The sequence below is a fragment of the Ceratotherium simum genome, chromosome 3 (assembly GCF_057802395.1).
Source record: "Ceratotherium simum simum isolate JZ-2026a chromosome 3, ASM5780239v1, whole genome shotgun sequence".
Lineage (NCBI taxonomy): Eukaryota > Metazoa > Chordata > Mammalia > Perissodactyla > Rhinocerotidae > Ceratotherium > Ceratotherium simum.
This window is the reverse complement of record NC_141902.1, coordinates 35,814,271-35,840,123: the sequence shown is the minus strand read 5'-3', so window position 1 is coordinate 35,840,123 and position 25,853 is coordinate 35,814,271. Positions and strand designations below refer to the sequence as shown.

Genomic DNA, 25,853 nt, shown 5'->3' with positions numbered 1-25,853 from the left:
AGTAACCTACTTGAAAGAGGTCAAAAACCACAAACTTAAAAGGTTAACCTTTATTTTGAAGACTAACCTCAAAATAAAAGACTACAGATCTTATTTCAATTCATCATTTGAGTAGTTCAAGCACATCTGACTGCCATGGAACAAGTTATGAAGGACCCCAGAGACAAGTGAACAATATGTTGAACCATACATACAGGCCACCATCAAACTTGTCTATATATATATCCACCTGCTGCAATATAACCAGGAAAAATTATTGCTGTATCTGAGCATATTTAATTGTGACATCTCTAAGTTTCTAACATTTATGGAATATATTATAAAGAAAATGTTGAAACAAACATGGTTAGCTCAGATCCCACATTTTTGATTTCTTCTAACAACTGGGAATCTAAATTACACAAATCATATAAAGATAAATGTTCTGTTTCAATAACTTATCAAGCAAATTGGTCTATAGAAACCTTTCATGCCTTCTCTTTGGCAGACTATTCTTAAGAGAGACTACATTCTAGTTCCATTCAGAATCATTTCCCAATATTAACCAAAACTGTTCTTTACATAAAATATAAGAAATGTGTTTCATATACTATTGTTCTAGATAACTAACATGTAAGCATTTTGGTTCTAAAACTTTTAATATAAAAATTATTAATGAAATCCTTTCTAAAAGTAATATACCTTTCTGACTTCTTAGAAAATTATACTGAATATAACCTAAACTTGTCTTGGTTATTATGAATATCAGTTAAGGTTCTATGTAACAGTTCTGTGCTTAGTGTCTCTGCATGTTCTAAGTGTTACATTGCCAGTTGTCCTTTCTGTTGTCAGTGCTTATTTGAAATCTCCTTGCTTTTTTTTTTACTTTACTTTTTATTTTGAGGTATACGTTACACATAATAACATATATTAATCTTAAATATATGTTAAGATTATAACATATATTTAAATTTTATGTTTTTTGAATTTTATAAAATTCAACAAAGTCTGACAAATGTACACATCTGTAATCAACATGATAGTCAAGATACAGAACATTTTCATGACTCCAGAAAATTCCCATAAGCCTCCTTCCCATCAACCGGGTAATCACTGTTTTGATTTCTAACATATACACTAGTTTTGTCTGTTATGGCCCATCATATAAATGAAATCAAACAGAATCACCACTTGTACCCTTTTGGTCTGACTTCTTTCACTCATTACACTACTGTACTAGTAGTTCATTCTTTTTTACTGCTACGTAGCCCTCTCACTGAATAAACTGTCACCATTCACTCGTTCTTTCTTACACTGATTGGCATTTGGATTGTTCCTAGTTGTTGGCTATTATGAATAGAGCTGTTATAAACACTCTTGTACAAGTCTTTTCGTACACGTTTTCATTTCTCTTAGATAACTACCTAGGAATGGAACCGATGGGTTACAGGGTACTATATAAAAAACTAACAGGGCCGGCCCTGTGGCTTAGCAGTTAAGTGCATGCGCTCAGCTGCTGGCGGCCCGGGTTCGGATCCCGGGCGCGCACTGACGCACCGCTTCTCCGGCCATGCTGACGCCGCGTCCCACATACAGCAACTAGAAGAATGTGCAGCTATGACATACAACTATCTACTGGGGCTTTAGAGGGGAAAAAATAAATAAATAAATAAAATCTTTAAAATAAAAACAAACTGTTTTCCAAAATGGTCGTACCATTATATATTCCCAACAATAATGTATGATAGTTTCAATTGCTCCACATCCTTGCCAACATTTGGTGTTTTCAGACTTTCAAATTTTACTCATTGTAGTGAAGCTACAGTGGTAATCCACTGTGGTTTTAACATCCATTTCCCCAATCACTCATCATGTTGAGCATCTTTTCATTGCTTACTGGCTATTGATATGCCTTCTTCTTTTAAAGTCTTTTGATCATTTTTTATTATGTGTCTTTTATTATTGCTTTTTAGAAGTTCTTTATATATTCCTGACACAAGTCTTTTGTCAGAGAGCTGCATCCTTTTAGAGCTTCACTGTGTTGTGGTTGAGTGAGGAGTCTAAAGTCAAATTTTCATAAGCTGGATCCTGGCTTGACAACTTACCAGCTGTGTGTCCTTGAGAAACATATAGTACCCACCTTTAACAAATGTAAACAATGCCTGATACATAATGAACACTATATAAGTATTAATTATTACTACAACAAAGAATTTAAAATTGAAGTAGTGGTCATCCTGGTAATTCAAAGCCAGGTAGGACCTGGGAAAAAATAAAATTTACATGGTCAACCATAATTCTCTAATATTGGGGTCAAAATTCTTCTTTATATTGAAGCTTTTAAAGTCTTTAGCTTTATAGGCTACCATTATGTCTAAGCTTTTTATTATTCAGTTATGCAGAGGCTCTCATTCTTGTCTGAGCCCAATTCTCATCAATCTTCAACTCAGAGAACTGGTCAGAGGAGGTGTGGGTGCATAAACATTGGGCTGACATACATATCAAATTGGAATCCTCCTCCTGGGATGGGCTGGAACAAGTATCTCTACTATAAATAAACATGACATGCATCCCAAGAAGCCAGAGAAACTTATTACACTAGGAACCAGCTTGAAGGGATAGAATCAATACTAGACAGGGGCCGGCCCCGTGGCTTAGCGGTTAAGTGCGCGTGCTCTGCTACTGGCGGCCCGGGTTTGGATCCCGGGTGCGCACTGACCCACCACTTGTCTGGCCATGCTGAGGCGGCGTCCCACATACAGCAACCAGAAGGATGTGCAACTATGACATGCAACTATCTACTGGGGCTGTGGGGAAAAAAAGGAGGAGGATTGGCAATAGATGTTAGCTCAGAGCTGGTCTTCCTCAGCAAAAAGAGGAGGATTGGCATGGATGTTAGCTCAGGGCTGATCTTCCTCACAATCAATCAATCAATCAATCAATAAATAAATAAATAAATAAATAAAAATAAATAATAAAAAAATACTAGACAAAGGTCACTTGGTTTACCAAGAATTTAAGTCTAAGGATGTCCCAGAAGCACAGCACACAACTTAGACATATTAGGTTCAGATTAAATGCTTGTGAACTGAACTTATGCATTTAAAGCTCAACAAATTTGAAGTTCAGTGAAGTTACCTGCGTCAAAACCAAAATCCAAGTTTCCATACTCATTTAAGTGTTTATTTTACTATAGGATCCTGACTCTTCCTTCTCATCTAATTATGTAGTAAATTGGGAAATTTAAGAATTTTATACTAGATTCTACAAGACTTGGAAGACCCAAGGAATTAACTCACCCAGTTCAGAAGCTCAGAGTATATTTTGACTTCAGAGTGTGAAAGTAGTTATCCTCGTTAGGGCACAGAGATTTTTATCATCTTTGAATCTTACTAATTCTCATTTACAATTTGTATAATGCTTCTTCTGCATATTTTATATTTTAAAAATATAAAAATGTGCATAAGTAAGATTATTAAAAATATATATAAAACCCTAGTGGTTATTTTAGGATGGTGAAATTAGGTATTTTCCCTTCATTTCTCAGTTTCTTCAAAAATTATTTTATAATTAATACTTATACCAACTATACCAAATACATAACTGTTTCCCTTATCTATTCCAGCTGATCTTTCAAGCTTTAAAGTATTCCAGAAGCTTATGTGTATTCTCCCTACCACAGCCTTCATTAGCTTATAATTTAACAACTCAGCTTTCAACTTCAAGATCTAAGACGAGAACATTTAACCACAAAATTTTTCAAGTTGTTCAATAAGTGTTTGGTTTTTTTTTTTTTTAACAGACCTTCCTTCTTGCCAAAGTTAAGCTTTTCACCTGTGCTTTTAATCTCATAACCCCCTTACCTTCAAATGTCTTCTACTCCCAAATAAAAGCAGTAACTCTTTTGTCTAAAACATGCAACTATTCCCAAAGACCAATGGCAGCTCTTACAAACTTTGTCATACTTTGCCTTGCAGCATAACAAAATTTGTACTTGTCATCCCCTCCTTAAACAAAATTGACTTAAGAGCAAGGAACCAAATCGTATTCTTCTATTTAAAATAATAATAATTTTTTTTCCTGATCCTGTAAACAAGAGAAGCCCATTCTAGTAAATGTGAAAAATAATACTTGCCATCATGGAATTAAAATTTAACAATCTCTTGAATTTTTACTCTCTCTAGGCATCATATTTGTAAACTATTAGTCTCTGAGACAACAGCCATTTGTTATGATAACTTACTTTACTGCCAAAAACTCAGCAATTTCACTCTTAAGCTTCTTTAAAATATTTAGTTGAAAGGCACTTATTCCCACTGATTTATCTAAAAAGTCAACTCTGACAACAATTAGTTCTTTAGTATCTTTCTCTAAAATAGTTCAAACTAAAGCTCTATTCTTCCCTTTGCTAGTGGACTACACATAATAACCACTTTTTCAGCTTAGATTTCATTCTAATGAAATGAAGAGGCTCTTGTAAAATGTTGCTTGGTTTCCTTTATTTTATTCAAAAATCTACATTGTATCTCAACAGCTAATCTCTGATCTTATTTGAACAACTATATCAAACATATCCTTTCCGCCAGAGTAGCGAAATCAGCCAACTAACTAATGTAGAAGTCCAGGTTAGAGGTAACGTTGGATTGGACCAACGTGATAATAATAATGGATACAAGAGGAATGAACTGACTTGGGTTTACTATTTTGGAGGAAGAGCCAGGAGGACTTGTTGATGGGATTGCAACTACAAAGCTGGTGTTCTAAATTATCTAAAATTCTTAATAGTCACCATGAGCTTTATTTTCTAGAACGTTCAACTGATATTTCAATAAAGTTAAAGGCAAAAGAAGAGGACCAAACACGAAGATAAAATTTTGCCTCAGTTATACTGATCCATGAAGTTTCTTTTGAAACCAATGGAAGTACTCCAGTAGTTATCCAGAATAACTCTCAAGTTATACTTTATTGCACTTTGTAGATACATGCACATTACGGTTGCATTTTTGAATTTGCACACTGGCAAAAATATTTCTTAACAAATTAAGGGTATACAAGCCCTAACAGTTTTAACTAATATGCAAAGTGTCCTTGGCCTAAAAATGGCCTTCTTTTTTAGTCTCTTTTCTTCCCTGAAGAATCCTCTTGCTCTGTTATTACCAGGCCTATTATATATCTACCCAACTGCCTTCTTGCTCTCTTCATTCTTTCTACACTATCCCTAATTTTCAACTGGGTTGTCTTTCTTCTATTGATCTGCATAAATTCTTTATATTATAGATACTAATCCTTTGCCAGTTATGTGAATTATAATTATCTTCTTCCAATCTCTGGCTTATTTTATTTTTTAATGTCGTCTTTTGAAGAACAAAGTTTTTATTTTACCATGGTCACATGGATTTCTTTTCCTTTATGATTTGTGCTAGTGACTTTTTGTAAGATCTCATAGGTACCTATTTTAAACCTTTTACATCCTATTAAGAGATAAAACCTTTTTTTTTTTCTTTTTAAAGTCATTTCAGCAAACAGAATGCTTTATTTTCTGTGAAAGTAAGAAAGCCCCTAAAATCACCCATGTCTGGCAGAGCAAGTATTCATGTATTTACTGATTTATAGCACACACTAGTCCTTTTCCACTGTCCAGAAGTTAAATCAAATTTGGTCTTTGCTTCTCAGCTTCATATGATTCTCTGTTCCCCTGGCACGGCAACCAGGTCTTCATAGCTGCTGCATAGTATTGGTGAACTGAGACCTACCTTCGTTAGTTTCTTTTTGTATCGAGGGCCCATCCTGTTCTAGCATGGATTTGTACCAGAAAACTTCCCCATCCCATTCCTAAGTTTAACTCAACTTCTAAACTTTCCTACCCTTCTATTTTTTAAAACTTCCAGGTGTCTCTTTTTTTTTTTTAACTTCACTGATATATTTAACTTTACCTCAAACAGTGCTCAACTACATTTTCACAAAAAAATGCCAAATTATTACAATGATGTTGCCAATACATATCATTTATGCACTTATCTAAAAAGTTTCCTACCAAAAGGTATTTAATAAAGAGTCACACAGCTTGAAAGTACATAAAAATTTATAACAAGGAGAGACTGTGGGCAGAGATTACTTAGGAAGTTATTCTAATAAATTTTACATAAAAAATATCTTAATAAATATAGATATTTATATAGACACTTCTGTTTATATCACATTATCACAGTACCACACCTATCTGTAAGGGAAGCTAGGAAATACAGTCTGTATTTCCAGGTGACCATGTGCCCATCTAAAAATTGGGGACACTATTACTAAAGGAAAAAAGGTAAGATATGAGGGCCTAATTAGCAATCTCTAGCAGAAAGCTAAAAGAAAAAAGTTACAAATAAATGCTTAAGACCTTAGAATGAAACTGCTCTCAGCATGGAGTCAGAGGTGGGGTAGGATGGGACAGTAGAGAGGAAGAAAAGAGAGAGGAACAAAGAGAAAAGGAGAGAAAGACTAAGGAAAGTGTTTTGGTAATGTTAAGTTTAAGAACAGTCAGCTATAACATTATAAATGACCAAAAGGCAATTAGAAACATATACAAACTTAGGAAAACAGATCTGAGAAAAAGTCCGAGTTGTACAAGTCATTTTGTTTATTTTGTATAGTAATGGTTCTTAAATTGGGGGGCCAGGGTAATCACTGATGCTACTGAAATTTTAATTAAAGCTACAGAGTATCTCCCCTGAAGAAAATACATAAATGGTTAACAATTCACATTTGAATACAATTTTTAGGATTCACAGTCCCTTCTAAGAGGTTCATAAACCTGAGATTAAGAATATTTGGTCTAGAGGGCAAAGCTGCTCTGCAATAGATTTTTAGATCCTACAATTTAAAGATTTAAGATGATATTTCCTTACAAATGAGTTACCTGAAAGCTGGTTAAGTGAAGTTACATCATCCTCTTAAGTAAACCATAAAATTATTACACTTCCAAGGGAACAAAATATGTTAAAGTAATATTCATAAAATGAAACTAAAACCAATATAAGATGAATTAAAGTAGAAGAGGGAGGCAGAAAAGGTCAGACTCAGAGAGATTTGAAGATGCTACACTGCTTGGCTTTGAAGATGGAAAAAGCGGTAATGAGACGAGGAATGCAAGGCCTCTACAGAAGCTGGAAAAGGCAAGGGAAACAGATTCTTCCCTAGATCCTCCAGAAAGAATGTAGCCCTACCAGTACCTTGATTTTAGCCCAGTGAGATCCATTTGGACTTCTGACCTTCAGGGTACAATATAATAAATCTGTGTTATTTTAAGCCACTAAATTTGTACTAGTTTGTTATAGTAGCAATAGAAAACTAACACACAAGATGAGGGAAAATCTTCTTGAGGATAAAAAAGCAACCTGCCAAAATAGTATATAACTCTAACAACTCTGTATGTCCCCTGCCTTCTGGCACCACTACTGTCCATTCCCTCTGACATCTTAACCACCAGCACTGATGCTATGATGTCATCACTTGAAGTTCTCTAGGTCTATGTCAGAATAGCTGAACTATAAATAAAAGTATTCATTGTCAATAGAGACCAGAACGCAGAAGATAAGGAGCCAACATTAATACTAGAGTTAATGATGAGATAAAAGTATTAGAATAAAATATGGTAAAATTTTAAATAATCTCGTAATAGGAAAGGCCTAAGATCCAGAGGCCATTAAAAAACAAAAGGATAAATTCAACAATATAAAACACATTCTCACATAGCAAAAATACATAAATAATAAAGTAAAAAAAAGTAACAAATGGAGAAAAAATGTACAGCACACACATACCAGTTTTCGATTGCTGCCATAATAAAATACCAAAAACTTAGTGACTTAAAACAACACAAATTTGTAGTTCTGTGAGTTTGAAGTCCAAAGGACTTCACTGGGCTAAAATCATAGTGCTGGCAGCGTTGCATTCTTTTCAGGAGTCTATGGAAGAGAATCAGTTTCCTTGTCTTTTCCAGCTCCTGGAGGCCATCCACATTCCTTGGTTCATAGCCTCCTTCCATCCTCAAACCCAGAAACATTACTTCTCTCTGACCCTTCTTCTGTAGTCACATCTCTCTCTGACCACAACCCCACACTCAGGAAAGGTTCTCCACTTTGAAGGACTTAAAGTGATTAGATTGGGCCTATCCGGATAATCCAGGATAATCACCCCATATCAAAGCTCATAACCTTAATCACATCCGCAAAGTCCTAACATATTTACAGGTTCTGGGGATTAGGGTCAGGACATCTGTGAGGTGCAGGGGATCAGGGAGGAAGATCAACACATTATTCTGCCTACCACAAACAACATATAACAGAAAAAAAGGGTATTTCCTTAAACATAACTTCAAAACATTTTTAAAAGAGCAACAAACCATATGAAATATAGGCAAAGTTCATGAAAAAAATTCTCAGAAGAAAAATATAGATGCCACGAAATATATAAAAAGAAACCTCACGTTATCCAAAATAAGAGGAGTGCAAATTAAAGACCTTTTTTCATTTATCAGATTGGCAAATACCAAGACATTTATCACAAAAGTTGGTGAAGGTATGGAAGGATGACATATTTGGAGGGCCATTTGGAAATATCTATCAAAATTTAAGATGCAAATATTCTCGGACTCAGCAAATTCTACTTCTACCCATTTTCTTTTACATGTAAGAAATTATACCTTTATAAGCATAGTTTAAAGAGAAGCACTGTTTTTAACAGAAAAAAAGAATGAAAGCAACCTCAATACGACTCAATAGGGAACTAGTTAAATTATGGAACACCTATTCAACGCAACACTATGCAGCCATGACAAAAATGAGGAAGCTCTTTACATTATCAAGTGAGCTGATCTCTAACTTCCATTAATTAGTAGACTTTTTTTAAAAAAAGACATAAGTGTGTTTAGTATGCTACCAGTTGTGGAAAAAACACGTACGCTTGTATATGAATAGAATCATTACACAATAAAACTGGTAACCTTTTTCTCTAGCAAGGGCAAATGAGACAGAAGTACAAGGGTAATTTTCCTTTCATAAAATATCCTTTTATATTTTTTGAATTTTGTACCATGTGTATGTATTACCCGCCCAAAAATGTATTTACTAAACTCTTACACACACACACACACACACTCTCTCTCTCTCTCTCTGAAGGGCTATGATCTCAAAATGGTACTTGTCTCTGTAACAAGAATTAGCCCTTTTTGTATACTTGCCATTTATAGTACAACGATAAATATTTAGTGGAATGCAGATTGATTTTAACAGTCTTGTTCCCCTCCCTGAAGTCAAAACGTGCTGCATTCTGCACACTGCACCTTTCTCATCAAGCTGAAAGAATCAGCATCTCTGTTCCCACTTATTTACAATTTATAGTTCTCCCCACTCACACAGACTTGTTCAAATAGCCTGGAGTCCTAGCCCTCTCCACATACTCCTATAGACCATCCCACAAATCCCATCACATACATGTACTTCTTCTAAAGATGCTGGGCTTATTTTACTAAACTTAAAGTGGTTGCTCTGTGGAAGCGCAGATAGCAAATAAGGTCTTGCCTTATTTGCAAGCTGGATATTCTCATGTTGGATATAAAAATGGGCATGTCCTGAGAGGAGATATGAACTCAGAAGGTGGATAGGCAGGAGAGGGAACTCCACAGTCCTCTTGTACCTTAGATTGAGGTTTCAAGAAGGAAAGATAATGCTTGAGAGGGGTTCCTGGGTGGTAGGAGAAAAATGATTTCCACCTTGTGAAAGCAGGGGGAGATTTAGCTAAGAGGCATGCCTATAGACTCCAAGGTGAACATGGACAATCTCTAAATTTTAATACATTATCTAGTTATAATTCTTACTCTCCAGAAAATCTTCCCTGATGCCTATAATTAGGTTCGGTATCTTCTGTAAATACTTCCATTAAGTAGGGTATGACTGGGAGACTCAAGTGATTGATACTTGATGGTTTGCTATGGTTAATAATTCTTATTTAAAGCAAAAAGGGGACACTGTTCCATTTTTATGATGTAGGTTGTATACAGGATATCTTTGCGTGTACCTCTATGTAGTTATATGAGAAGTTCCTTTTTACCAGGTAGGAAGTAGGCAGACTAGTCTATTACTCTCATTTCTCAGTGTCTTTAGTAAAATTATATCATCTAGTCTTATCTGTGCTACCAGATATACTACTGAAAAAACTGTGGGTTTATGGCTGAGATGAAGTAATACTCTTCTGACTGCATTAGGGCAATGGCAAGAGCATTCAGCGAGAGATCACTGCTCTCTCTGGTCAGGGAACAGACTCAGGGAGATTCAGTTGACACTCCTGAGGAGGGAAGTCTTTCTTTGTCAACATAAGATGGCTTTCGCTAAGGATGCCAGCAGAATTCCTTAGATTTAGTACCCTCAACTTCTGAATATGTTGCCAACTCCTTCTATATGGTTCTGTACCTGTAACCTTATTTAGTAGAGGTGAACAGCACTCACTTTTTCAAATGCACCTGGAGGCAAGTATTTAGAGTGCAGCTTTACCCATGCAGAGAACGCATATAATATCTTGGTTTTTATTTATTTTTTTCTTTTTTTTCCTCTCCAAAGCCCCAATATACAGTTGTGTATCATAGTTGTAGAGTTGTAGCTCTTCTATATGGGACGCCACCTATCATGGCTTGATGAGCAGTGAATAGGTCCGTGCCCAGGATCCGAACCAGCAAACCCTGGGCTGCCGAAGTGGAACGCGAAAACTTAACCACTACGCCACTAAGCCGGCCCCTAATATCTTGGCATTTAATGGCAAAGAAGAGAGGAATCATAAGAGTAAGCTGCCAACCCTGCATATCTAGGATGTCAATTCTTCAGTGATCAGGCAAACAAGCCAAGGACGCTAAACAGATATGGAGTCAATGGCAGAGACTCAAATTAATCAGCAGAATAATCTCCTGAGAAAAAAGGAAGTATTTCCACACATAGTATTAAAAATCACCAACATCTGAGAGTCCTGGATATGGCCAACACTTGAAAATAAGTCCTAGGAGTACCTCCACAAAATAGGCATTTAATAAACGCTTGTATAATTGAATCCAGAAAAAAGAAAAAGAAAATCAGATGAAGAAGTAGGAAGAATGCTCAGCTCTTCTTATAAATACCTATTATCAAGAGTGCTTCTGGAGAGAAGTAGACACCATAAGGTGACAAACACTTAATCAAATGAGAAGCTAGTCAAAATTTAGGAGCCTTCAGTGATTAAGTACATAATTACACAATATTAATAATATTTCATCCTACAGAAGGAAATCGAGAGTTCCTCTGAAAATGCCACACTAGTCTCAGAATAACAAGTATAATGGCAAATAGCTAATCTTAGTTGTGTAACTGTGGGACTTGTGAAAATTTTAGACGTTTTTTCCTTCTAAATGCAACATAAATGGACTCAATTTTCACTGAAAATTTAATACCCTACAGCAATACTGTCCAATAAAAATATAATGCCAGCCATATATGTATCTCCAATTTTCTAGTAGTTACATTAAAAAAGCAAAAAGAGGAGGTTGGCAGTGAAAATGGCAGAGAAAATAGCTCCAAAAGAAATACCAAAAAACAGGGCAAAAATTGTCAGAATCAACTTTCTTTGAGTCTAGAAAATAGTCAAAGGTTTATAGTGACCAAGAAAATACTAAATCAAAAGGCAAGGTTAAAAATGGTAGGAAAGCTCTGTGGCACTTTTATTGCCCTTGGCCTAATCCCACTCCCCACCCCCACCTCAGCAGTGGTCTTGAAGAAGGCAGCCTGCATTCTCAGCATGGGATCCTGGTCCCCGGTTCCAGAGAGAGCAGAGCAGACCTTAGTCTAAAAGAATTGTGTCTGGAGCTATGTGAAGGACTGACACAGGGCGCTTGCATTCCTCAAACACATCGTAAGGCAAATGAACAACCAGCTGCTGCCGGGGACAAAATATTACAGATGAGGCCAACAATAGATGTACCAAAAGCCTGGGAGGAAAAGGTGGGGAGACTGTCACTTTGGAGAATTAGAACAATCAAAACTGATCTCATATACTGGGGAATTTAGAAAGCCACATGTACCCCTCCAGGACAGGACACACGTTCAGAAAAAATCTGAGAAGATCCTAAGTATTCATCATGGGCTGACCTCTAGGCTCAGCATAAGCAGGTAGTAAAGGATAAGGTAGAGTTGTAAACGGCTTGGCTAAGCACTGAAGGAATGCCATGATACAGATATAATCTGTAAAAACTGGGTGAGTTTTTATTTCTTTCTTTTAGTTTTTTTCTTTCTTTCTTTCTTTCTTCTAGCTCCTGATGTTCAAAAGATCTCTGTCAAAACAAGAGATGATCACAGGCTAAAGGAACAGAGACGTCAGAGACCACATATGGCAAGAATAAAGACTTGACAAAAATAGTTTAGAAAAATAACTAAATGAACAACTACAGGGCCGGCCTGGTGGCTTAGCGGTTAGGTGCACGTGCTCCGCTGCTGGCGGCCCGGGTTCGGATCCCGGGCGCACACCGACGCACCGCTTCTCCGGCCATGCTGAGGCCGCGTCCCACATGCAGCAGCTAGAGGGATGTGCAGCTATGACATGCAACTATCTACTGGGGCTTTGGGGGAAAAAAATAAATACATAAATAAATAAATTAAAAAATTATAAAAAAATAAAATAAAAAAAAAACAACTACAGCCCACAGCCAGCAACAAAAAGAAACCCTGAAGAGTGGGAAGAATCTGATTTCCAGAGTTATCACATTCTAATATTCACTGTTCAGTTTTCAACAAAAATTTATGAAGCACGAAAAGAAACATGAAAGCTTGGCCCACTCACAGAAGAAAGTAACAGAAACTCTCCCTGCTGAAGCACAGACATTGGATTTACTAGATATACACTTTAAATCAACTGTCTTAAATATACTCAGAGGTCCATGAAACCAAGAAAACAATGTATGAGCAAATAAAAAATATCAATTAAGAAACAGAAATTATAAAAAGGGAGAAAATAGAAATTCTGGAGCTGATAAGTACAGTAACTGAAATGAAAAATTCACTCAAAGGTTTCAACAGCAGATTTGAACAGGGAGAAGAATCAGTGAGCTTAAAGATAGGTCAACTGAAATGATCCAGTCCAAGGTGCAGAAAGAAAAATGAAGAAAAATGAACAGAGCTTAAGAAATCTGGGAGATAATCAAACGTACCAACATATGTGTAATGGGGAGTCTCAAGGAGAGAAGAGAAGAGGGCGGAAAGAACATTTGAAGAAATAATGGCCAAAAGACTTTCCAAATTTGATAAAATACACAAATCTACACATCCAAGAAGTTAAAAAAACTCCAAAACAGATAAAGAGATAGAAACTGAGACACATTATAATCAAGTTGCTGAAAGACAAAGAATCTTGAAAGCAGCAAGACAAAAGATATTCAACAAACACAAGGGATTCTCAATAAGATTAACAGCTGATTTCTCATAGGAAACCATGGAGGCCAGAGGCAGTGAGATGACATATTTAAAGTGCTGAAAGAAAAAAATCTGTCAACCAAGAACTCTATGTACAGCAAAACTATCCTTCAAGAATGAAGGAGAAATTAAGACATTCTCAGATAACCAAAAAGCTGAGGCAGTTTGCCACTAGTTGGTCAGCTGTACAAGAAGTGCTAAAATGAGTCCTTCAGAATGAAATGAAAGGACACTAGACAGCAACTCAAAGCCATAAGAAATGAAGAACTCTAGTAAGGGTTACTACACAGGTAAATGTAAAGCCATTATTGCTGCATTTTTTTGGTTTATAACTTTTTTTGTTTCAAATAAGTATAAATCTATATTAATAGGCACATTAATGTATAAAGATATAAACTGTGACAATAACAACATAAAAGGGAGTGGAACTATATAACAGCAAAGCTTTTACATGCTATTAAAGCTAAGCTAGTATCAATATAAACTAAGTTGTTATAAATTTAGGATGTTAACTGTAATCCCTATGGTAATCACTAAGAAAATATATAAAAAATATATATAGTCTCGTGCTACATAATGACATTTCGGTCATGACGGACTGCACATATGATGGTGGTCCCATAAGATTAGTACCAGATAGCCTAGGTGTATAGTAGGCTACACCATGTAGGTTTGTGTAAGCCCTGTAGAGGAGGAAGAAATTTTCCTCTACACTTCTAGGTTCTTCTAGGTAGTCTTAAGAATTAAATTGACATTTTAACAGATTAACAAAAGAAAAACAAACAAAAATTTAATAATATGTATAGAGGAAGAAATTTTCCTCTATGCTTCTAGGTTCTTCTAGGTAGTCTTAAGAATTAAACTGACATTTTAACAGATTAACAAAAGAAAAACAAACAAAAATTTAATAATATGTATACATAAGGAAAACTGAGTAACTCACCAAAATGGCTGAAGCCCTCACCTTCAATACCATCCTCAGCTAAAGACAAAAGAAGATGCCAGGGATGGAAAGAGTCAGGGACTTCAAACGGAAAGGCAGCAAGTCACAGGTAGGTGAAAGGAGCAAACATTTGGAAAATAAGTGTTTGGTCACACAGAAACAGAAGAACACAGAGGAAGCCCAACAAAGATTCCTCCTTGTCTACCACCTAGTTCACGTTATGCGAAGGCAATAGCTCGCTTCCTGAGACAGGTTTTTAGATCTGAATTCTTTTAGGCAGTTAAGTGGGAAGTAATAAGAAAAACTTGCAGAGTCTTTTGTTTCTTAAAAATAATCAGCCTAAGGGTCAGCCCTGGTGGCCTAGTGGTTAAGTTTGGTGTGCTCCACTTCGGTGGCCCAGGTTCGGTTCCCGGGTGCAGACCTACATCATTCATCCGTCAGTGGCCATGCTGTGACAGCAGCTCATATACAAAATAGAGGAAGACTGGCAACAGATGTTAGCTCAGGGTGAATCTTCCTTAGCAAAAAGAGAAAGACTGGCACTGGCAACAGATGTTAGCTCAGGGCGAATCTTCCTCAGCAAAAAAAAAAAAAAAAAAAGAAAGAAAAGAAAAGAAAAATATCCTCATGTTAAACAGACATATTTTGGGTGGGCAAGTTTTGTTCCCCTTTAGTATACTCTATCATGTTTGTGCAACGACAAAATCGCCTAATGAGACATCTCTCAGAATGTAACCCTATTGTTAAGCAACACATAACTGTACAGAAGAAATTGGAAGGGACTTAAAAATACACTACAAAAAAAATCAAATGCACGAAAAAGGGAAGAAATGGAAGAAATGAAGAACAGAAAAGGTATAAAATATACAGAAAACAGCAAAATGGCAGAAGTACTTCATTATCAGTAATTACATATAAGTGGATTAAACTTTCCAATCAAAAAGCAGAGACTGGCAGAAAGAACAAAAAAAATTGATCTAACTATATATTGTCTACGAGAGACTCATTTTATATCCAAAACTGCAAATAGGTTGAAAATCAAAGAATGGGAAATGATATTCCATGAAACAATAACCAAAAGAGAGCTGGAGTGGATATATTAATATCAGAAAAAATAGTCTTAAAGTAAAAAATTCTTAGAAGAGACAAAGAAGGTCATTATACATTGATAAAAGGGTCAATTCATCAAGAAGATGTAACAATTATAAATATATATGCACCAAACAGCAGAGTACCAAACTACATGAAGTAAACACTGACAAAATTGAAGGGAGAAATAAACAGATCTACAATACTTGGAGACTTCAATACCACTGTTTTAACAATGAACATATGATCTAGGAAAAAAGAATGAAGTACTGATATACTACAGTGTGGAACCTCACAAATATTATGCTAATTGAAAGAAGCCATATACAAAAGGTCACATATTATAGGATTCTACCTATATGAAATATCCAGAATAGGTAAATCTATAGACAGAAAACAGATTGGTGGTTGCCAGGTGACGGGGGGTGGCTAAAGGGGAGTAACCGTTTTAATGGATATGGGGCTTTTTTTAGAGTGATGAAAATGTTTTGGAACTAGATAGAGATGGTGGTTGCACAACACTGTGAACGCACTAAATGCCATTAAACTGTACACTTTAAAATGGTTAAATCTACATTATGTGAATTTCACCTCAATTTTTAGAAAAGTAAAAGCAGGTGAAATTAATATTAATAGCATATTTTAATTAATCCAATACATCTAACATATCATTTTAATAGATAATATAAAATAATGAATGAGATAGTTTACATTTTTTTCATACTAAGTCTTTGAAATTTAATACACATGTCAATTCTGACTAGCGCTCGACAGCCACATGTCGCTAACAGATACCATACTGGACAGGGAATCTTATGAAAAGACTACAAAATTAGTTGTCAGGTGAGCACATATTGAAAGAAGACATACTTGCTCACTCCCTATCATACAACACTTGCAGCTAATCCCTAATGCCTTCTTTTTTTCATAAACTAAAATAGCCACTGAAGAAATATGTATATATATATATATTTTTTTTTTTTCCTACCTTGGATTGTATTTTCTCCCCTGGTGCTCTTTACGCCTATGTAAAAGACCACATTTAACTCTCATCTTGGATTCTAGAAGCTAAGAAGGCTTCTCCTTCAGTGAATTCAATGTAATTATCAACTGTATCTTTCAGTAGGCAGTTACTACCCTTAGGATTCTTCTAACATTACCTTCTATTATTTACCTTCAAACTTCTCCCATTTAAACTTCTCTCATTTACTACATCTTAAACTTCCCTATACCACTCATAATGCCCCACAAACAGCAAGAACATAACTTGACATTCAACATTTTCCTGTTCTATTACAGCTCTCTTCCTACTACAACTAATGAACAATATTTCACATGCAGGTAATGTTAATACCAAAAGGACACCTGCAACATCTACTTTCAATGAATTGTTTTCAGCTTAACTAAATAATCAAAGTCCACACAACCTCAAAAGGCTACTTAGCATCCTTAACTTAAAAAAACACAGGACAGGACACACAGCAGGGCAACTTCAAGACTTTTCTTCAGCAGGAGTCCTCATAGCAATTCAGGGGTATTCTTTAGTTCCTTAATTGATAATTCAGTTATGAGGGAATGAAAACCCAGGGGTATGAAATCATGAGCGTATATATGGAATCACTCCCGGCTTAAAAGCCCCACACTCCATACAGGAACCACAATATCTCGTAACAGTCCCATGGACATAGCTTCTTAAAGTCCTGGCAAGGGATATACTGAGGTAAAAGAATATACAATGCTCAGGGCAGATCAAAGCTCTGGTTTTGCACCAGCTTTACAGTTCCTTCACAATCCTCCCAGTCCAGATGCTGTTTACCAATCAGCAGTGTTGCCTAATAACACAACTGACATTCCATCTTCATCAGGATTCCATAGGACCAGAGCTTAAAAAGTTAACGCAAAGTGATTTTCCATAAAGAAGGAGGATGGATTTGGTTAAGTTTTTATAACTATCTAAAACAGAGTAAATGCTAAGGAGATGGGGACATATTACATATTTACCTTATTTAAAGAGGTACTTGCTCACTGTAATTCACTTTATTAATATCAGCTATCAGAATATGGATATTGCCTGATTATATGTAACTTATTCATTATAATAATATTCTAACTATATAAGAATAAAAATCAGTAAAAGACTTTAGTATTTCTTACATGTGTATTTTTTTAATAATCTGTGTTGCAAATCTGAAAAGCATTGCTGCTTTTAACAACTAAGATATCCTCGAACAACACATCATCTAAATTGTCACAGACAGAGGCAGAAAAATATTCTAGTAGCATCTTATAAAAAAAGTAGACTGTGATAGAACATTTTGAAATAACATCAAATACATATCTGTAGTTGTGGGGACAGAGAGCAGGTGAGGGAGTTTACACTAGCCAGCCAATTTGTGCTGGCACAGAATCGATTTTAAAAGTGGAAAGGCAGGACATATGCTCCTCCGAATCAAGCCCTTTGAGGAGCAAGTCTGGCAACTGCCAATTAACCAAAAGAAGAGGGATCCTTTTGGGGATCAAAACAAAACCACTCTCTCGATAATATTTCTCTAATTAAACTAAAAAAACTAAGAATCAGTTTCAGAGCTAGTTTTCCTTACAGTGAGATCTCCTTAACCCCTCAATTTTTCCATACCCAGTCACATGGACAGTAAGTAATACGAAGGTCTGAACAGAAAGCCTATGCTTTTTATCACTGTTACCACCAACCAAATACACGATTGACATAACTCACAGATAAAAAATAGTATTCATATTTATATGTATTCACCTAGTCAAAAATAAATTTTTTTCATCTTATTCTTCAGGGTTCCAAGAAGCTGTTGGATTCCTACCAAGTTAAAAAGCGATCTCTCTTACACACGTGCACACACACACATCCCTGCCTGCATGTGGACACAACATACAACTGCCAATACGGGAAATTTAGCTGGATCCCTGCTGTTGAGGTGTTTAAAGTATACTGACAATGCTTCAAACCAAAAGGTTTTAATTTTAAATAAAACTGACCTCATTTTAAAGTTGGCTCTGGTTAACGTTTATCTATCTTCCCCACTCCATTAGCTCTAGGTACACAAAATTCTTATGGTCACAGCAGAGAATGCCTCTTCTCAGAGTTCAAAAGTTCTGGAATCGAGTCTCATTGTCTTTGACTTGTCTGGCTTGGGTTACAATTACACCCATGGAGGGTCAACCCACTCAAACCAAAAGCCCTGAAAGTGAAGAAAGGATGATTCCCTAAAGAAAAGTAGGGAACTCTTAACAGAAATAGAATCAAGGTATGCATGGCATACTAAAACAACAGATGGCCATTACAACATTGAAGGAGGGAATATGGGCATGGATTTGACATAAGGTAAAAAATCATTTAAAGTGGGTGGCATATCATGAAAGAAGACACAGGAGTTTGCAACATATATGTTATTCTTGCTTGAGTTGAAAGATTAGTGAAGACAACAAAAATGAGTTAGACTAAATAGGAATCCTACTGTAAAAGCCTTGCATATTCATTCAATAGGGAACTATTCTAGGCTTCTGTGCAGGGTGGGATATCATTAAATTGGTATCTAAGAATAATTATATTGAAAAATAGGATCAGAAAAGCTTGGAATAGTCAGGAAGCAGAGACAGAAAGGCAGCTAGCTATTTGAGTCCAAATGCTATTTCAATAACAAAGCTTGGAATACAGCAGTTGTCTTTACAGATAGAAATAGAAGGAAGATGCTGGTGGGAGCGCAAACTGGTGCAGCCACTATGGAAAACAGTATGGAGATTCCTCAAAAAATCAAGGATAGAACTACCATATGATCCAGCCATCCCACTGCTGGGTATTTATCCAAAGAACTTGAAAACACCAATTTGTACAGGTACATGCACCCATGTGTTCATTGCAGCGTTACTCACAATAGCCAAGACTTGGAAGCAACCTAAGTGCCCATCAAGGGACGAATGGATAAAGAAGCTGTGGTATATATACACAATGGAATACTACTCAGCCATAAGAAACGATGAAATCCAGCCATTTGTGACAACATGGATGGACATTGAGGGTATAATGCAGAGTGAAATAAGTCAGAGGGAGAAGGTCAAATACCGCATGATTTCCTTCATTAAGTAGTAGATAATAACAACAATAAACAAACACATAGGGACAGAGATTGGATTGGTGGTTACCAGAGGGGAAGGGGGGAGGGAGGAGGGTGAAAGGGATAATTTGGTACATGTGTGTGGTGATGGGTTGTAATTAGTATTTTGGTGGTGAACATGATGTAATCTATGCAGAAATAGAAGTACAATGATGTACACCTGAAATTTTTACAATGTTATAAACCAATGTTACTGCAATAAACAAAAAATTAAAAAAAAAAAAAAAGAAATAGAAGGAAGAATCCTAGATCTATTCTTTTAGGCAAAACTCATAGACACAACAAATATTATGAAAGTAAGAAAAAGGGGGTACAAAATATAAAGGAGTTAAAGATAACCTTCAAGATTTTAAGCTTGTAAAGATTCAGCCCAGTGGTACTGCATATAGTGTAAAGAATGTAGAAAATAAGTTGGTGTCAATCTAGAATAAGAGTTCAGTTGTCAAGTATGTTAAGAAAACTCAAAGGAAGTAACTAAAAAGCCATGGAGAACATAAGTAATTCAACAGTCCCTAGCACATAATAGATATTTGACCAAAAAAAAAAAAAAAAATCAGATAGATGGATGGAGTGGATGTCTTTTACAAGCCAAAAAATACATTGAACAGAAAGTATATCCAAACATGAGTAAGACACATCCTTGTTCTCAAAGAATTCACAAGACAACTAACTTGAATAAATAATAAGCACAATAATTATTTTTGCCATCAGAGTTCAGGGGAACAAGTGATATAATGCAAGCTTTGAAAGTGAATCAGAAGTCTGTATCAAAGAAAAGTCGAATATACTACTGAGACTGAGCTTTGGGAGAAATACTCCTTTTAAGGAAGAAGAGAGGAGTCAGTGATGGGGGTCAGGGTACTTAAGACAGGCGGGAAAACTTGAGGAATAAAGTCAAATGAAAGCCAAGACAATGGTTTTGTCTTAAAATGCAAAGGAGAAGCCTAGCTTACTGGAAGTATGATTTGAATGCAAAAGTACTAATGGATTGATACAATAAATGTGGAATACTCATTTCTCCAGTAATAGAGAATAATTAAAGTAATAATTCAGATTCTGTTAGTATCCTTTGTTAAGCCAAATCATTTTAAGTAAGATAGTCTGCCTTTTAGAAAGGAATTAATAGCAATAAATAAAAGTTTGAATTTTCTAACTCTTCTCATTTCACAGAAGACTGAGATTCAGCCTATACTGATACCTGTTAATAGTATCTTAGGTCTTAAAGCAGAGGTCAAAAACAAACATAAATTAGCAAAGACCACTGCTTTAAGTGCTTGTAATACTTGTAGCGGTGGGGACTGTGGCCATGTGAAGGGAACACTTAACACTCCACTCTAGCAGCTGCCTTGTAGGAATGCAGGCCCAGTATTATGAGAATGTTTTGATCTTTTTAGAGAAGCTAGAAATCCTGCCCATATGAAATCTCCTGATTTCTTAAATACAGGCTCATTTATATGTGGACTGGTTTCAACTGCCGTTTTCATCTTTTATCTTAAACAAATAATGATTCTTTAGTTTAACAGAAATACAAATTGTTTTTAAATATTTTACCACTGCATTTATCTTTCTTTTTTAACTAGAAAACTATACAAATAAACATAGCATATTTTGGGATCTCCCAAACAATGCAAGCAACAAGAAAGAGCAATTATCAATTAATACTTTATCTTTAATTCTTTAAACTAAATGTCACTTTAATACATGTTTCATTTCAAAGTGCTGAATACACTTTGCTCTTAAACATAAAATACAAAACTTGTAAAATCCCAACAAATTCATTTAGTAGTGACCTCATGAATGACCAGGAATCATGGCAAACTTGTTCTGGATAAAAATTCCACTGGTTCAGAGGTCCTTAACCTCATGTCTGAGGATTGCCTCTATGAGCATTATCTGGAGAACTTTTTTATTTTTTATTAAGTTTTTTTTTTTTTTTCTGAGGAAGATCAGCCCTGAGCTAACATCCGATGCCAATCCTCCTCTTTTTGCTGAGGAAGATTGGCCCTGGGCTAACATCTGTGCCCATCTTCCTCTACTTTATACCAGACGCCGCTAACAGCATGGCTTGACAAGTGGTGCATCAGTAGGCACCCAGGATCCGAACCCATGAACCCCATAACGCTGAAGCCACCGAAGCGGAGCGCGGGCACTTAACCGCTGTGCCACCGGGCCAGCCCCTGGAGAACTTTCTAAAAACACACATTCCCAAGGTCCACTCCCTGATTCCTAAGGGATAAGGATTAAGAAATCTGTATTTTAAATTTCTGAAGTAGTTCCAATGTGTAGCTGTATTTGGGAATAACGACTTAGAATATTAGTAAAGTATAAAATTAATCTTAATTTTGAATAAATTAACTGAAAATGTGTCACTATAAAATTCTATTCAAAATAATTTCTTTCCTATCACTTCAGGCAATATAGCCAGTTACCCTAGTCTTAGGCAATCTTAAAAATTAGAGAAAGCACTAACACAAGAACACAGTAGTCAAAGCAAAAATATTGATTTAAGACAGCTTGGCAATCGAAAATCTTTTCATAGCTCCTTACCATAGCTTATAAGACTACACTTGACTGACTACCTCTCCTAGCTTGCTCACTATCTTCAACCACAATAGTATTCTTTCCACTCCTTAAACAGTTTCCTTTTGCCCCAGGGCCTCTGCACTCAAACTGTTTCCTTTACTTGGATACTCCCCTGAGATATTCTATTGGCCATCTCCTTAAGCATCAGCTAACATGAATCCTCCTCAAAGTGGATTTACCTGATCTAAACTAGCCTCAACATCCAGCTTCCTTCCACCCTATTCTACTACACTCTATTTCTTTTCTTGGTTTTATCTTCCTCAGGATGCTTATGATTATCTGAAATTATCTTATTTACTTATTTATTTAGGTATTTATTATCTGTCTTCTACTAAGAGGATTCATGTTCCATGTGGGCAGGAATCTTGTTTTCCTTGCTCACTATTGTATTGAATAGAATGTTATTCAAGATACAGAAAGTGCTCAACATGCATGTAATTAAGTAAATGAACAGAAAAGCATACAAACTCCCAATCTTATTAAACATTCAAAACTCCAGAAACACTCTAATGACAGAGAGGTGCAAGCAAGTACATTCTTACAATCCAAGCAAAAACCAAAAGATTTAGAACTTTTCTCAATTATGTGTCATTCAGAGAAGACTACCTCGGATTTCAGAGTGATTTGTCTTTCAGAGTGAGTACAGGTAAATTAGAGAGAAGGGGAAAGTGAAGGAGAGGAAGAATGGTTTTCCTGATAGAAGGCTACTACTTTATGCAAAGGGCACCTCTTTCCTCAAGGAGTTCACAACCCTTCCTCAAGGAGTTCATCATCTAAATAGCATCATTAAATAGCATTATAGACAATACAAAAGCTAAATAACAACGTGCAATATGAATAAAAATACATAGAAACAGAGGATGAGCAGAATCTTAAATGTCAATTTGATAAATTTAATAAAGTGGGGCAATATTATTTTTACATAGTTTGTAACCCAAAATTCAAATGCCAAAAAAGGAACTAAACTGGGAATCAAGAGACACTATTTCAGAAAAACTTTACTACCTTGAATGATGCTAAAAATAAAATGAAAAATTCAACATTAACTCTTGAAAATGTTCTTGGTAAAGAAATATTAGAAAAATACTTCCTTAACATGGTAAGGGCTATTAAAACCTCAATAATTATTACCATACCTCAAAGCAAAACAACTGAGACATTTCTATTCTAGCCAGGTATAGGACAACATTACTGGGGAGGTTAAAAAAATTAAAATTATAGTAATATGATTAAAGAGGAGAGAGGAAGAGAAACGAAATATAAATATTGATTTAAAAAATTACCCTTATTTGGAGATTATATGATTGCTTACCTAAAAAACACAAGCGAATTTTTTATTAGAAAATTAGAAGGACTTTTGGTTTCCAGTCCAGTCTGTAAGAAGCTTGGAAGCCCCCAATCTGTGCTAACAAGTAAAACCTGAACAAAAAAAATCAACAACTCTTCTTAGATCCATAGAAGCAGTGAAGTCGCAGGGCAAACTGCTGCCCATGCCCCCCCCTCAAGTTGCAGAAACAGGCAGACGAACGCAGAGAATCACAACTTAACTGAAGCAGAAACCCAAAAGCAGAGAGCAGACACCTTCGCGGGAAACAGTGGCGAGTAGGGAAATCTGAGGTATAATTCACAAATTGCTGAAGGCTCAGTGTAGACAACTCTGAGATAAAAACTCCAAGGGGACCCAGTCATTGAAGCGCCCACACTTTTGAGAGTTTTACCTCTTGGAGCTCTACCAAATCCTCATGGTGAATATCAGAGAAAAATCCCGTCATGCTTCCAAAAGGGAAGGGGAATGGAAGCATTTCGAAATACACTAGAGCACTCTGTTCTTCTTAACCAAGTTTGCCCTCAGGAGAAATTATTTAACCAAAGCCTAACCTCCTGAAGTTTTACCAGAACCTAACTGACTAGAGGAAGGGAAATACCCAACTATAGCCCCCTCCAGCCATCCTGTCCTACTTAACAGGGGTGAGAGGGAAATTAAGGAGCATTTGAGAAGTTCACAGTCCAGAGACACAGGATCACAAAAAGACTAAGACCTAAATAAGTTCTGGAGATCAAATACATGCCACTGTAATTATAATTAACAATACTGTATTATACACTTGAAATTTGCTAACAGAGTACATCTTAAGTATTCTTACCACACAAAAAAAGAAACAAGAAAAAAATGGTAACTATATGTTGTGACAGATATGTTAATTACACTATGGTGATAATTTCACACTGTATATGTATATCAAAACATCAAATTGTACACCTTAAGTATAAGCAATTTTTATTTGTCAACTATACTGCAATAAAGCTGGAGGAAAAAAACACTGAGACCCAGTAATAGGACAATAAAACACTGCCCTTACCCCCACACTTTACCACCACATTACTAAAGACATATTTACAGCAGTTCCTTTTAACCAGTACATCATGTCTAGCTATCAAGAATAAATTACAAGGCATACTAAAAGGCAAAAAGCACAATTTAAAGAGACAGAGCATCAGAACCAGACTCAGATATAACAGAGATGTTGGAATTATCAAACCAAGAATTTAAAACAACTATGATTAATATGCTAAGGGCTCTAATGGATGCAGTAAACTGTATGCAAGAACAGACAGACAATGAAAGCAGAGACGGAAATCCTAAGGAAGAACCAAAAAGAAATGCTAGAGATCAAAAAGACTGAAACAGAAATGAGAAATATCTTTGATGAGTTCATTAATAGACTGGACACAGTGAGGAAAGATTCTCTGAGCTTGCGGATATCTCAATAGAAACCTCCAAAACTGAAAAGCAAAGAGAAAAAAGACTGAAAAAACCAAAACAGAATATCTAAGAACTGTGAGACAACTAAAAAATGTGTACCATATGTGTAATAGGAATACCAGAAGGAGAAAAGAGAAAGAAATAGAAAAACTATTTGAAACAATAATGACTAATTTACCCAAATTAACGTCAGACACCAAAACACAGGTCCAGGAAGCTCAGAACACCAAACAGCATAAATGCCAAAAAACTACACCTAGGCACATCATTTTCAAACTATAGACAATCAAAGACTAAGTCAAAAATCCTGAAAGAAGCCAGGGGAAAAAACACCTTACATATAGAGAAGCAAAGATAAGATTTACATCTGACTTCTCCTCAGAAACCATGCAAGCAAGAAGAGAGTGAAATATTTAAAGTGTGGAAAGAAAAAAAACACTAACCTAGAATTCTGTACCCTGTGAAATTATCATTCCAAAGTAAAGGAGATATAAAGACTTTCTTAGGGAAACAAAAATTGAGAGAATTTCTTGCAAGTAGATCTGCCTTACAAGAAATGTTTCAAGAAGTTCTTTTAGAGAGAAGAAAAATAATATAGGTCAGGAACTTGGATCTACACAAAGAAAGGAAGAGAACTGAAGATGGAATAAGTGAAGGTAAAATAAAAACTTTTATTTTTCTTATTTTTAACTCATCTAACAGATAATTTGTTCAAAATAATAACAATATATTTGATTATGTATGTTTATGTGTGTGTAAACATGTGTGTGTCTTTGTGTGTATGCATATATATGAAAAACATATAAAATAACACAAGGGTCAAAGAAATCTCAAGAGACACTTTAAAATATTTTGAATGAAATGAAAACGAAAAGACATTT

The 25,853-nt window shown here is 35.7% G+C and overlaps 1 protein-coding gene across 1 annotated transcript in view; it reads right to left on the bottom strand.

Moving 5' to 3' along the window:
- Positions 1 to 25,853, bottom strand: part of SPRED1 (sprouty related EVH1 domain containing 1) — a 123,832-nt gene that overhangs the window by 66,117 nt on the left and 31,862 nt on the right. The window lies entirely within an intron of this gene.